Below are 12,104 nucleotides of genomic sequence, written 5' to 3' on the forward strand. Positions count from 1 at the left end.
TGAATCTGAGGACCAGACCCATCCTTTTCCACAATTACCTTGGACTAATGAAATTCTGATCACTAGATCTGAAGTGTTCCCCAACACACACCTCTGTCACCTGCCCTGTCTTGTTCCCGAATAGAAGAGCCCGTATCATGCTCTCTAGTTATGGCATCTACATAGTAATGAAACTTTACTGAAAACCGTTGGCTTACTCTATCTTATCCAGTCCCTTCTCAGTATGACTGTACCAATCAATATGTGAGAAGTTAAAATCACCTACTATCACAACCTCACGTTACTTATAACTGTGATCTCTCTACAGATTTACTCCTCCAACTCCCACTGGTGGTCTAGAATATAATCCGATTAACACCGTCATCCATATTTCTATTTCCCAGTTCCACCCATAGAGCCTCAGAAAACGGGTTCTCCATCCTGTCCTGTCTGAGCACTGCCATAACATTTTCCCTGACTATTAATGCCACCCCTCCTAGTTTAATCCCTCCCGCTCCATCACGTCTAAAACAACAGAGCCCCGAAATGTTGAGCTGCCAGTCCTGCCCCTCCTGCAAGCAAGTCTCACTAACGGCCACAGTATCACATTCCACATGCTCCTTGCATTGGAATAGATGCAACTCAGAACGTTATTCAGAAGAGAGTACACAAATTTGGAGGGCGTTTAGCCTGAAGTGAGTCCAGTTGGAGGCAACACTGGACCCAAGACTCCTGAGCCTTCCACCCACGAAAGAGATGGGTCCAACGCCAGCAGATAGCCTGAACACATATTGGTCTTATGCTCTCGTCCTGGACGATTCTAATCTTGCTCGACACCAATAGGAGCAGAGTAATGGAGCAGGCCCATGGGTTCTTGTTCTGCCATCAACTGCAGGAGATTGGATTAACGCCAGATTAGAAATGCACTCTTAAAAGGGAAATTACAGGCTGCAATCGATCGCAGTTCAGAAGAAGATAGGCTGCTCTAGGACTCTCGTTCCCATCCCTTCCCCAGGCTCTAGTTTAAACCACACGCTCCCCCCCGCCCCCCCACCATGCCCTGGGAACAGCACCAGCAACACGGCCTGCTATGGAGGCGTCAATGCACAGGAGCAAAAGGAGACCACGTGGATGGAAGACCCAGTTAGCTCCATCATAGGCACAAGCTTCCCCACTATTGTGCACATCTATAAGGCAGCGTCCATCATTAAGGACTCTCACCATCCGAGACGTGGTACCTAGCACCCCCAGACTTACAAGGACTCCAACATCTTCCTAAGCACTAACTGGCCAATAATTCCCTGTTATTTTGCCTCCCTCCCATCTTAAAGAGTGGAGTGACACTTGCAATTTTACAACCCTCTGGAACCATTCCAGGATCTAGTGTTTCTTGAAAGATCATTACTAATGTCTCCACCATCCCTTCAGCTGCTTCTTTCAGAAGCCTGGGGTGTAGACCATCTGGTCCGGGTTCCCAAACACCTCCTTAGCAATAGCCAATACACTCACCTCTGACCGCTGACATAGCACTTTGAATGCCCACAACTTACTAAACTTGATGTGTGAGGAAACCAGAGCACCCAGAGGAAACCCACGTAGTCATGGGGAAAACGTACAATGCCCTGACAGAGCACATTCACAGGAGCGCTGACGCAGGAAACCCCATCATCAAGGCTAGGCTGTCTTGTCACTGCTACCAGCAGGCAGGGAGTAGGGGAGCCTGAGGTCCCACACCGGCAGGTTCAGGAACAATTACTTACCCATGTGCTCAACTTCACTCACCACTACTCTGGGCTGTTTCCATGACTACAGATTCACTTTCAAAAACTCTTCACATGTTCTCAGTGTTGTTTTTTATTTGTCTTCTTTTGCACATCGGTTGTTTCCTGTCTTTGTTTATGTATCGTTTTTCATAACTTCTATTGTATTTCTTTATTTTCCACAAATACCTGCAAGAAAATGAATTTCAAGATGGTACACGGTGACATATATGCATTTTGATAATGAATTCTACCCTGACTCTGACAGTGGCGGGAATTGAACCCCAATCGCTAGTTGCAGTTTGCCTGCCTTGGGTCAGGATTTGGGCTCCTGAGCTCCTTGAATGGACTGGGTTGGGGTTCAATCTCCTGAACCGGTAGGGATGTAGTAGTGTCTCAGCTCCTGAAGGCTCGTGTTTGGTCGGGTCAGGGTTTAACTCCTGAACTCCTGGTTGGGTTGTCTGCAGCTTTAAAGTCCAGGACACTTGGGCTGGTTTGCATATACTTCCCCCCCCCCCACCCGCCCAACACCCCACTTTCCCCTCTCGCTCTCTCCAATCGATTCTCCTCTCCCTAGTCCATTCTTCATCCTCTCTTCATCCTAACCCTTTCTCACCATCCTATCATATTCCTCTCTCGCGTTTCCACTCCCCTTCTTTTTCCAACTTGTTTTCCTCCTCCCCTCTTTCTCGCCAACCCCTTTTATCTGTCATTTTTAAATCCTCTGATAAATGTCTTTTCAAACTTTGGTTTCCCAGTTGTCTGTGATGTTTTCTTCCACGTCTGATCATTTTGTGATAGCCGGAGGTGGTAGTGGGGATAAAACACCTACTACCTATGAAGTGCTCCAAAAGGCTGCATCTTTAACAGCCTCTGACAACCAGCTCTTGGCCTTCACGTGTGGCTTAGCTACCAGGCCCGGTGGAACTGTTTCTACCAACAAGAGAAAGGGCAAAGGACCACTGGCACCTCAAAACACCTGCTTTGGGCAGGTGGAGCTAATCAACATTGGATGCAGCTCACCCAGGAGAAGGAAAACTCTGGTTTTAACCCTCCGCTGCCTTGCAGCCATACCCACCCAGGGGGAAGTCTTCGGGAGTAAACTCTGAGGAAGAAATCCTGAGCCGGGGCCCCTACTGCAGCTTGATGTTGTTCACAACTTCACTCCGGCAGCCTCTGCGTGACACTGGTGCCAAGCTGCATCTGCGCTCACCCCTCCCTTGGACTACATCAATGACATGGAGAGGGGGACCCGCTGCGTGGGCGACAGCTGGCTCTTCCCATCCTGGAGAGGACACAGTCCAGCAGAGGTACAAACCCAGGATTGACGGCTGCCTACTATGCTGTGCGTGGGGACTCTCAGTGAAACATGGACGGGCACTTGATCATTTCTCCCACTATAATAAAACAATCTCTACCATGAGCTCATGGCTTTCTGTCTGAGCTGCTGAAACACTCTCTACACAACAGCAACATCGTCAACGATGACTGATCCATATCCGGATGATTATTAACATCACCAGGAACAAGCTCTGCACAGAGCTGCACAGCAGACAGTATGGACACATTCCCATTGGCCCATCTAGTCCATACCGACCATCCACCACACAAAGACACCCATCCTGGTTTATTCTCCCCACTATCCTGTCATCTCCCATCAGACTCCACCCCTCACCCACACACACTGGGGGAGCAATTAACCCCAGCAGTCACAGGGAGAACATGCAAACACCGCACGTGCATGTATATATATATATACACACACAATTAACCCCAGCAGTCAAAGGGAGAATGTGCAAACTCCACACACTCTCTCTCTCTCTCTCTCTCTCTCTCTCTCTCTCTCTCTCTCTCGCTCTCTCTCTCTTGCTCCCTCAAAATACAAAGTAAATTTTGTTATCAAAGCACTGTACATATACGTAACCATACACAACCATCAGATTCATTTTCTTGTGGGCATCTCAATAAATCTATAGGATAATAACCATAATAGAATCGATCAAAGACCCGCCCAACTAGGGAGTTCAAGCAGAGTACAGAAGACAACAAACTGTGCAAATGCAAAAAGAAGTAATAATACTAATAAATAATTATTGAGAACATGAGACGAAGAGTCCTTGAAAGTGAGTCTATAGGTTGTGGGAACATTTCAATGTTGGGGCAGATAAAGTTGAGTGGAGTTGCCTCTTTGGTTCAAGGGCCTGTTGGTTGAGGGTAGTAACTGTTCCTGAACCTGCTGGTGCGAGTCCTGAGGCTCCTGACATTTCCTCCAGATGGCAGCAGTGAGCAGAGAGCAGTGTCTGGGTGGTGGAGGTCCCTGAAGATGGATGCAGTTTTCACGTGACAACGTCTTCGTGCAGATGTTGGAGAGGGCTTTATCTGTGATGGACTGGGCCGTATCCACCATTTCTTGTAGGAGTTTCTATTTAAGGGCATTGGTGTTTCCATGCCAGGCTGGAATGCAGCCAGCTGATATACTCTCCACCACACATCTATTGAAGTTTAGAACCACAACCTCCAGAGCTCAGAGGCAGTGGGCCATCTCCCCTCACCCTCTCCCTCACCCCTCCCTCCTCCTACCCCCCTCTCTCCCCCTTACCCTCTTCCCCTCTCCTGCTACCCTTCTCCCTTTCCCTCTCCACTCCCCTTCCCCCTTTTCCCCTCCCCTCTCCTTCCCCCTTCTCCCCCTCTCTGCTCCTTCCCACTCCCTCTCCCACTCTCCCTGTCTCTGAGACTCTCTCTCATACTCTGTCTCTGAGACTCTCTGTCTTTCTTCTCTCTCTCTGTCTGTCTGTCTCTCCCCTCTCTCACGGAGAGTCTCTCATTCTCTCCACGTAACTCCCTCTCTCTCTCCGTCTTCCTATCTCTCTCTCTCACACACACTCACTCCCTCTCTCTCTCCGTCTTTCTCTCTCTCACACACACACTCACTCCCCCTCTCTCTCTCTCCGAGTCTTCCTCTCTGTCTCACACACACTCACTCCCCCACTCTCTCTCTGTCTTCCTCTCTGTCTCACACACACTCACTCCCCCTCTCTCTCCAAGTCTCTCTCTCCGTCTCACACACACTCACTCCCCCTCTCTCTCCGAGTCTTCCTCTCTGTCTCACACACACTCACTCCCCCTCTCTCTCTCTCCAAGTCTTCCTCTCTGTCTCACACACACTCACTCCCCCTCTCTCTCTCCAAGTCTTCCTCTCTGTCTCACACACACTCACTCCCCCTCTCTCTCGCTCTCCGTCTCTTCCTCTCTCTCTCACACACACTCACTCCACCTCTCTCTCCGTCTTCCTCTCTCTCTCACACACACTCACTCCCTCTCTCTCTCCGAGTCTTCCTCTCTCTCTCTCACACACACTCACTCCCCCTCTCTCCGAGCCTCTCTCTCACACACACTCTCTCCCTCTCTCTCCCCGAGTGTTCCTCTCTCTCACTCACTCCCTCTCTCTCCCCGAGTGTTGCTCTCACTCTCACTCACTTCCTCTCTCTCTCCGTCTTCCTCTCTCTCTCTGTGTTCCTCTCTCTCCCACACACACATTCACTCCCCCTCTCTCTCTCCGAGTCTTCCTCTCTCTCTCACACACACTCACACCCCCTCTCTCCGAGCCTCTCTCTCACACACACTCACTCCCCCTCTCTGTCCGAGTGTTCCTCTCCCTCTCACACACACTCACTCCGCCTCTCTGTCCGAGTGTTCCTCTCCCTCTCACACACACTCACTCCCCCTTTCTCTCCGAGTCTTCCTCTCTCTCTCTCACACACGCTCACTCCCCCTCTCTCTCCGAGTCTTCCTCTCTGTCTCACACACACTCACTCCCCCTCTCTGTCCGAGTGTTCCTCTCCCTCTCACAGACATTCACTCCCCCTCTCTCTCCGAGTCTTCCTCTCTCTCTCACACAAACTCACTCCCCCTCTCTCTCTCTCTCTGTCTTCCTCTCTGTCTCACACACACTCACTCCCCCTCTCTCTCTCTCCGAGTCTTCCTCTCTGTCTCACACACACTCACTCCCCCTCTCTCTCTCTCTCTCTGTCTTCCTCTCACTCACACACACACTCACTCCCCCTCTCTCTCCAAGTCCTCTCTGTCTCACACACACTCACACCCCCTCTCTCTCTCTCCGAGTCTTCCTCTCTGTCTCACACACACTCACTCCCCCTCTCTCTCCGAGTCTTCCTCTCTGTCTCACACACACTCACTCCCCCTCTCTCTCCAAGTCTTCCTCTCTGTCTCACACACACTCACTCCCCCTCTCTCTCCGAGTCTTCCTCTCTCTCTCACAAACACTCACTCCCCCTCTCTCTCTCTCTGAGTGTTCCTCTCTCTCTCACACACACTCACTCCCCCTCTCTGTCCAAGTCTTCCTCTCTCTCTCTCACACACACTCACTCCCCCTCTCTCTCTCTGAGTGTTCCTCTCTCTCTCACACACACTCACTCCCCCTCTCTCTCTCTGAGTGTTCCTCTCTCTCTCACACACACTCACTCCCCCTCTCTCCGAGTCTTCCTCTCTGTCTCACACACACTCACTCCCTCTCTCTCCGAGTCTTCCTCTCTGTCTCACACACACTCACTCCCTCTCTCTCCGAGTCTTCCTCTCTCTCTCACACACACTCACTCCCCCTCTCTCTCTCCGAGTCTTCCTCTCTGTCTCACACACACTCACTCCCCCTCTCTCTCCGAGTCTTCCTCTCTGTCTCACACACACTCACTCCCCCTCTCTCTCTCTCCAAGTCTTCCTCTCTGTCTCACACACACTCACTCCCCCTCTCTCTCTCTCCAAGTCTTCCTCTCTGTCTCACACACACTCACTCCCCTCTCTCTCTCTCCAAGTCTTCCTCTCTGTCTCACACACACTCACTCCCCCTCTCTCTCTCTCCGAGTCTTCCTCTCTGTCTCACACACACTCACCCCCCCCTCTCTCTCTCTCCAAGTCTTCCTCTCTGTCTCACACACACTCACTCCCCCTCTCTCTCTCTCCGAGTGTCTCACACACACTCACTCCACCTCTCTCTCCGTCTTCCTCTCTCTCTCACACACACTCACTCCCTCTCTCTCTCCGAGTCTTCCTCTCTCTCTCTCACACACACTCACTCCCCCTCTCTCCGAGCCTCTCTCTCACACACACTCTCTCCCTCTCTCTCCCCGAGTGTTCCTCTCTCTCACTCACTCCCTCTCTCTCCCCGAGTGTTGCTCTCACTCTCACTCACTTCCTCTCTCTCTCCGTCTTCCTCTCTCTCTCTGTGTTCCTCTCTCTCCCACACACACATTCACTCCCCCTCTCTCTCTCCGAGTCTTCCTCTCTCTCTCACACACACTCACACCCCCTCTCTCCGAGCCTCTCTCTCACACACACTCACTCCCCCTCTCTGTCCGAGTGTTCCTCTCCCTCTCACACACACTCACTCCGCCTCTCTGTCCGAGTGTTCCTCTCCCTCTCACACACACTCACTCCCCCTTTCTCTCCGAGTCTTCCTCTCTCTCTCTCACACACGCTCACTCCCCCTCTCTCTCCGAGTCTTCCTCTCTGTCTCACACACACTCACTCCCCCTCTCTGTCCGAGTGTTCCTCTCCCTCTCACAGACATTCACTCCCCCCTCTCTCTCCGAGTCTTCCTCTCTCTCTCACACAAACTCACTCCCCCTCTCTCTCTCTCTCTGTCTTCCTCTCTGTCTCACACACACTCACTCCCCTCTCTCTCTCTCCGAGTCTTCCTCTCTGTCTCACACACACTCACTCCCCCCTCTCTCTCTCTCTCTCTGTCTTCCTCTCACTCACACACACACTCACTCCCCCTCTCTCTCCAAGTCCTCTCTGTCTCACACACACTCACACCCCCTCTCTCTCTCTCCGAGTCTTCCTCTCTGTCTCACACACACTCACTCCCCCTCTCTCTCCGAGTCTTCCTCTCTGTCTCACACACACTCACTCCCCCTCTCTCTCCAAGTCTTCCTCTCTGTCTCACACACACTCACTCCCTCTCTCTCCGAGTCTTCCTCTCTGTCTCACACACACTCACTCCCTCTCTCTCCGAGTCTTCCTCTCTCTCTCACACACACTCACTCCCCCTCTCTCTCTCCGAGTCTTCCTCTCTGTCTCACACACACTCACTCCCCCTCTCTCTCCGAGTCTTCCTCTCTGTCTCACACACACTCACTCCCCCTCTCTCTCTCTCCAAGTCTTCCTCTCTGTCTCACACACACTCACTCCCCCTCTCTCTCTCTCCAAGTCTTCCTCTCTGTCTCACACACACTCACTCCCCCTCTCTCTCTCTCCAAGTCTTCCTCTCTGTCTCACACACACTCACTCCCCCTCTCTCACTCTCCGAGTCTTCCTCTCTGTCTCACACACACTCACCCCCCCCTCTCTCTCTCTCCAAGTCTTCCTCTCTGTCTCACACACACTCACTCCCCCTCTCTCTCTCTCCGAGTGTCTCACACACACTCACTCCCCCTTTTTCTCTCTCCCTCTCTGTCTCACACACACTCACTCCCCCCTTTCTCTCCGAGTCTTCCTCTCTCTCTCTCACACCCACTCACTCCCCCTCTCTCTCTCTGAGTGTTCCTCTCTCTCTCACACACACTCACTCCCCCTCTCTCTCTCTGAGTGTTCCTCTCTCTCTCACACACACTCACTCCCCCCTCTCTCTCCGAGTCTTCCTCTCTGTCTCACACACACTCACTCCACATCTCTCTCCAAGTCTTCCTCTCTGTCTCACACACACTCACTCCCCCTCTCTCTCCGAGTCTTCCTCTCTCTCTCACACACACTCACTCCCCCTCTCTCTCGCTCTCCGTCTTCCTCTCTGTCTCACACACACTCACTCCCCCTCTCTCTCTCTCTCCAAGTCTTCCTCTCTCTCTCACACACACTCACTCTCCCTCTCTCTCCGAGTCTTCCTCTCTGTCTCACACACACTTACTCCCCCTCTCTCTCTCTGTCTTCCTCTCTCTCTCACACACACTCACTCCCCCCTCTCTCCCCGAGTGTTCCTCTCCCTCTCACACACACTCACTCCCTCTCTCTCCGTCTTCCTCTCTCTCTCACACACACTCACTCCCTCTCTCTCTCCCCGAGTGTTCCTCTCTCTCTCACACACACTCACTCCCCCTCTCTCTCTCCAAGTCTTCCTCTCTCTCACACACACTCACTCCCTCTCTCTCTCCGAGTCTTCCTCTCTCTCTCACACACACACACTCCCCCTCTCTCTCCGAGTCTTCCTCTCTCTCACACATACTCACTTCTCCTCTTCTCCGAGTCTTCCACTTTCTCTCACACACTCACTCCCTCTCTCTCCGAGTCTTCCTCTCTCTCTCACACACACTCACTCCCCCTCTGTCCGAGTCTTCCTCTCTGTCTCACACACACTCACTCCCCCTCTCTCTCCGAGTCTTCCTCTCTGTCTCACACACACTCACTCCCCCTCTCTCTCCAAGTCTTCCTCTCTGTCTCACACACACACTCAATCCCCCTCTCTCTCCGAGTCTTCCTCTCTCTCTCACACACACTCACTCTCCCTCTCTCTCCGAGTCTTCCTCTCTCTCTCACACACACTCACTCCCCCTCTCTCTCTCTGAGTGTTCCTCTCTCTCTCACACACACTCACTCCCCCTCTCTCTCCGAGTCTTCCTCTCTCTCTCTCACACACACTCACTCCCCCTCTCTCTCTCTGAGTGTTCCTCTCTCTCTCACACACACTCACTCCCCCTCTCTCTCTCTGAGTGTTCCTCTCTCTCTCACACACACTCACTCCCCCTCTCTCTCCGAGTCTTCCTCTCTCTCTCACACACACTCACTCCCCCTCTCTCTCTCTGAGTGTTCCTCTCTCTCTCACACACACTCACTCCCCCTCTCTGTCCGAGTCTTCCTCTCTCTCTCACACACACACTCACTCCCCCTCTCTCTCTCTGAGTGTTCCTCTCTCTCTCACACACACTCACTCCCCCTCTCTCCGAGCCTCTCTCTCACACACACTCTCTCCCTCTCTCTCCCCGAGTGTTCCTCTCTCTCACTCACTCCCTCTCTCTCCCCGAGTGTTGCTCTCACTCTCACTCACTTCCTCTCTCTCTCCGTCTTCCTCTCTCTCTCTGTGTTCCTCTCTCTCCCACACACACATTCACTCCCCCTCTCTCTCTCCGAGTCTTCCTCTCTCTCTCACACACACTCACACCCCCTCTCTCCGAGCCTCTCTCTCACACACACTCACTCCCCCTCTCTGTCCGAGTGTTCCTCTCCCTCTCACACACACTCACTCCGCCTCTCTGTCCGAGTGTTCCTCTCCCTCTCACACACACTCACTCCCCCTTTCTCTCCGAGTCTTCCTCTCTCTCTCTCACACACGCTCACTCCCCCTCTCTCTCCGAGTCTTCCTCTCTGTCTCACACACACTCACTCCCCCTCTCTGTCCGAGTGTTCCTCTCCCTCTCACAGACATTCACTCCCCCTCTCTCTCCGAGTCTTCCTCTCTCTCTCACACAAACTCACTCCCCCTCTCTCTCTCTCTCTGTCTTCCTCTCTGTCTCACACACACTCACTCCCCCTCTCTCTCTCTCCGAGTCTTCCTCTCTGTCTCACACACACTCACTCCCCCTCTCTCTCTCTCTCTCTGTCTTCCTCTCACTCACACACACACTCACTCCCCCTCTCTCTCCAAGTCCTCTCTGTCTCACACACACTCACACCCCCTCTCTCTCTCTCCGAGTCTTCCTCTCTGTCTCACACACACTCACTCCCCCTCTCTCTCCGAGTCTTCCTCTCTGTCTCACACACACTCACTCCCCCTCTCTCTCCAAGTCTTCCTCTCTGTCTCACACACACTCACTCCCCCTCTCTCTCCGAGTCTTCCTCTCTCTCTCACAAACACTCACTCCCCCTCTCTCTCTCTCTGAGTGTTCCTCTCTCTCTCACACACACTCACTCCCCCTCTCTGTCCAAGTCTTCCTCTCTCTCTCTCACACACACTCACTCCCCCTCTCTCTCTCTGAGTGTTCCTCTCTCTCTCACACACACTCACTCCCCCTCTCTCTCCGAGTCTTCCTCTCTGTCTCTCACACACTCACTCCCTCTCTCTCCGAGTCTTCCTCTCTGTCTCACACACACTCACTCCCTCTCTCTCCGAGTCTTCCTCTCTCTCTCACACACACTCACTCCCCCTCTCTCTCTCCGAGTCTTCCTCTCTGTCTCACACACACTCACTCCCCCTCTCTCTCCGAGTCTTCCTCTCTGTCTCACACACACTCACTCCCCCTCTCTCTCTCTCCAAGTCTTCCTCTCTGTCTCACACACACTCACTCCCCCTCTCTCTCTCTCCAAGTCTTCCTCTCTGTCTCACACACACTCACTCCCCCTCTCTCTCTCTCCAAGTCTTCCTCTCTGTCTCACACACACTCACTCCCCCTCTCTCTCTCTCCGAGTCTTCCTCTCTGTCTCACACACACTCACCCCCCCCTCTCTCTCTCTCCAAGTCTTCCTCTCTGTCTCACACACACTCACTCCCCCTCTCTCTCTCTCCGAGTGTCTCACACACACTCACTCCCCCTTTTTCTCTCTCCCTCTCTGTCTCACACACACTCACTCCCCCTTTCTCTCCGAGTCTTCCTCTCTCTCTCTCACACCCACTCACTCCCCCTCTCTCTCTCTGAGTGTTCCTCTCTCTCTCACACACACTCACTCCCCCTCTCTCTCTCTGAGTGTTCCTCTCTCTCTCACACACACTCACTCCCCCCTCTCTCTCCGAGTCTTCCTCTCTGTCTCACACACACTCACTCCACATCTCTCTCCAAGTCTTCCTCTCTGTCTCACACACACTCACTCCCCCTCTCTCTCCGAGTCTTCCTCTCTCTCTCACACACACTCACTCCCCCTCTCTCTCGCTCTCCGTCTTCCTCTCTGTCTCACACACACTCACTCCCCCTCTCTCTCTCTCTCCAAGTCTTCCTCTCTCTCTCACACACACTCACTCTCCCTCTCTCTCCGAGTCTTCCTCTCTGTCTCACACACACTTACTCCCCCTCTCTCTCTCTGTCTTCCTCTCTCTCTCACACACACTCACTCCCCCTCTCTCCCCGAGTGTTCCTCTCCCTCTCACACACACTCACTCCCTCTCTCTCCGTCTTCCTCTCTCTCTCACACACACTCACTCCCTCTCTCTCTCCCCGAGTGTTCCTCTCTCTCTCACACACACTCACTCCCCCCTCTCTCTCTCCAAGTCTTCCTCTCTCTCACACACACTCACTCCCTCTCTCTCTCCGAGTCTTCCTCTCTCTCTCACACACACACACTCCCCCTCTCTCTCCGAGTCTTCCTCTCTCTCACACATACTCACTTCTCCTCTTCTCCGAGTCTTCCACTTTCTCTCACACACTCACT

The 12,104-nt window shown here is 52.9% G+C and overlaps 1 protein-coding gene across 1 annotated transcript in view; it reads right to left on the minus strand.

Annotated features, from left to right (window-relative positions):
• Positions 1 to 1,070: 1,070 nt before the first annotated feature.
• LOC132396985 (galactose-3-O-sulfotransferase 4-like) overlaps positions 1,071 to 12,104 on the minus strand; it is a 36,058-nt gene continuing 25,024 nt past the window's right edge. Inside the window, exon 3 of the mRNA XM_059975157.1 lies at positions 1,071 to 1,928. The gene's annotated coding sequence lies outside the window, so the exon portion shown is untranslated. The remainder of the gene's footprint in view (positions 1,929 to 12,104) is intronic.

The sequence above is a fragment of the Hypanus sabinus genome, chromosome 7 (assembly GCF_030144855.1).
Source record: "Hypanus sabinus isolate sHypSab1 chromosome 7, sHypSab1.hap1, whole genome shotgun sequence".
Lineage (NCBI taxonomy): Eukaryota > Metazoa > Chordata > Chondrichthyes > Myliobatiformes > Dasyatidae > Hypanus > Hypanus sabinus.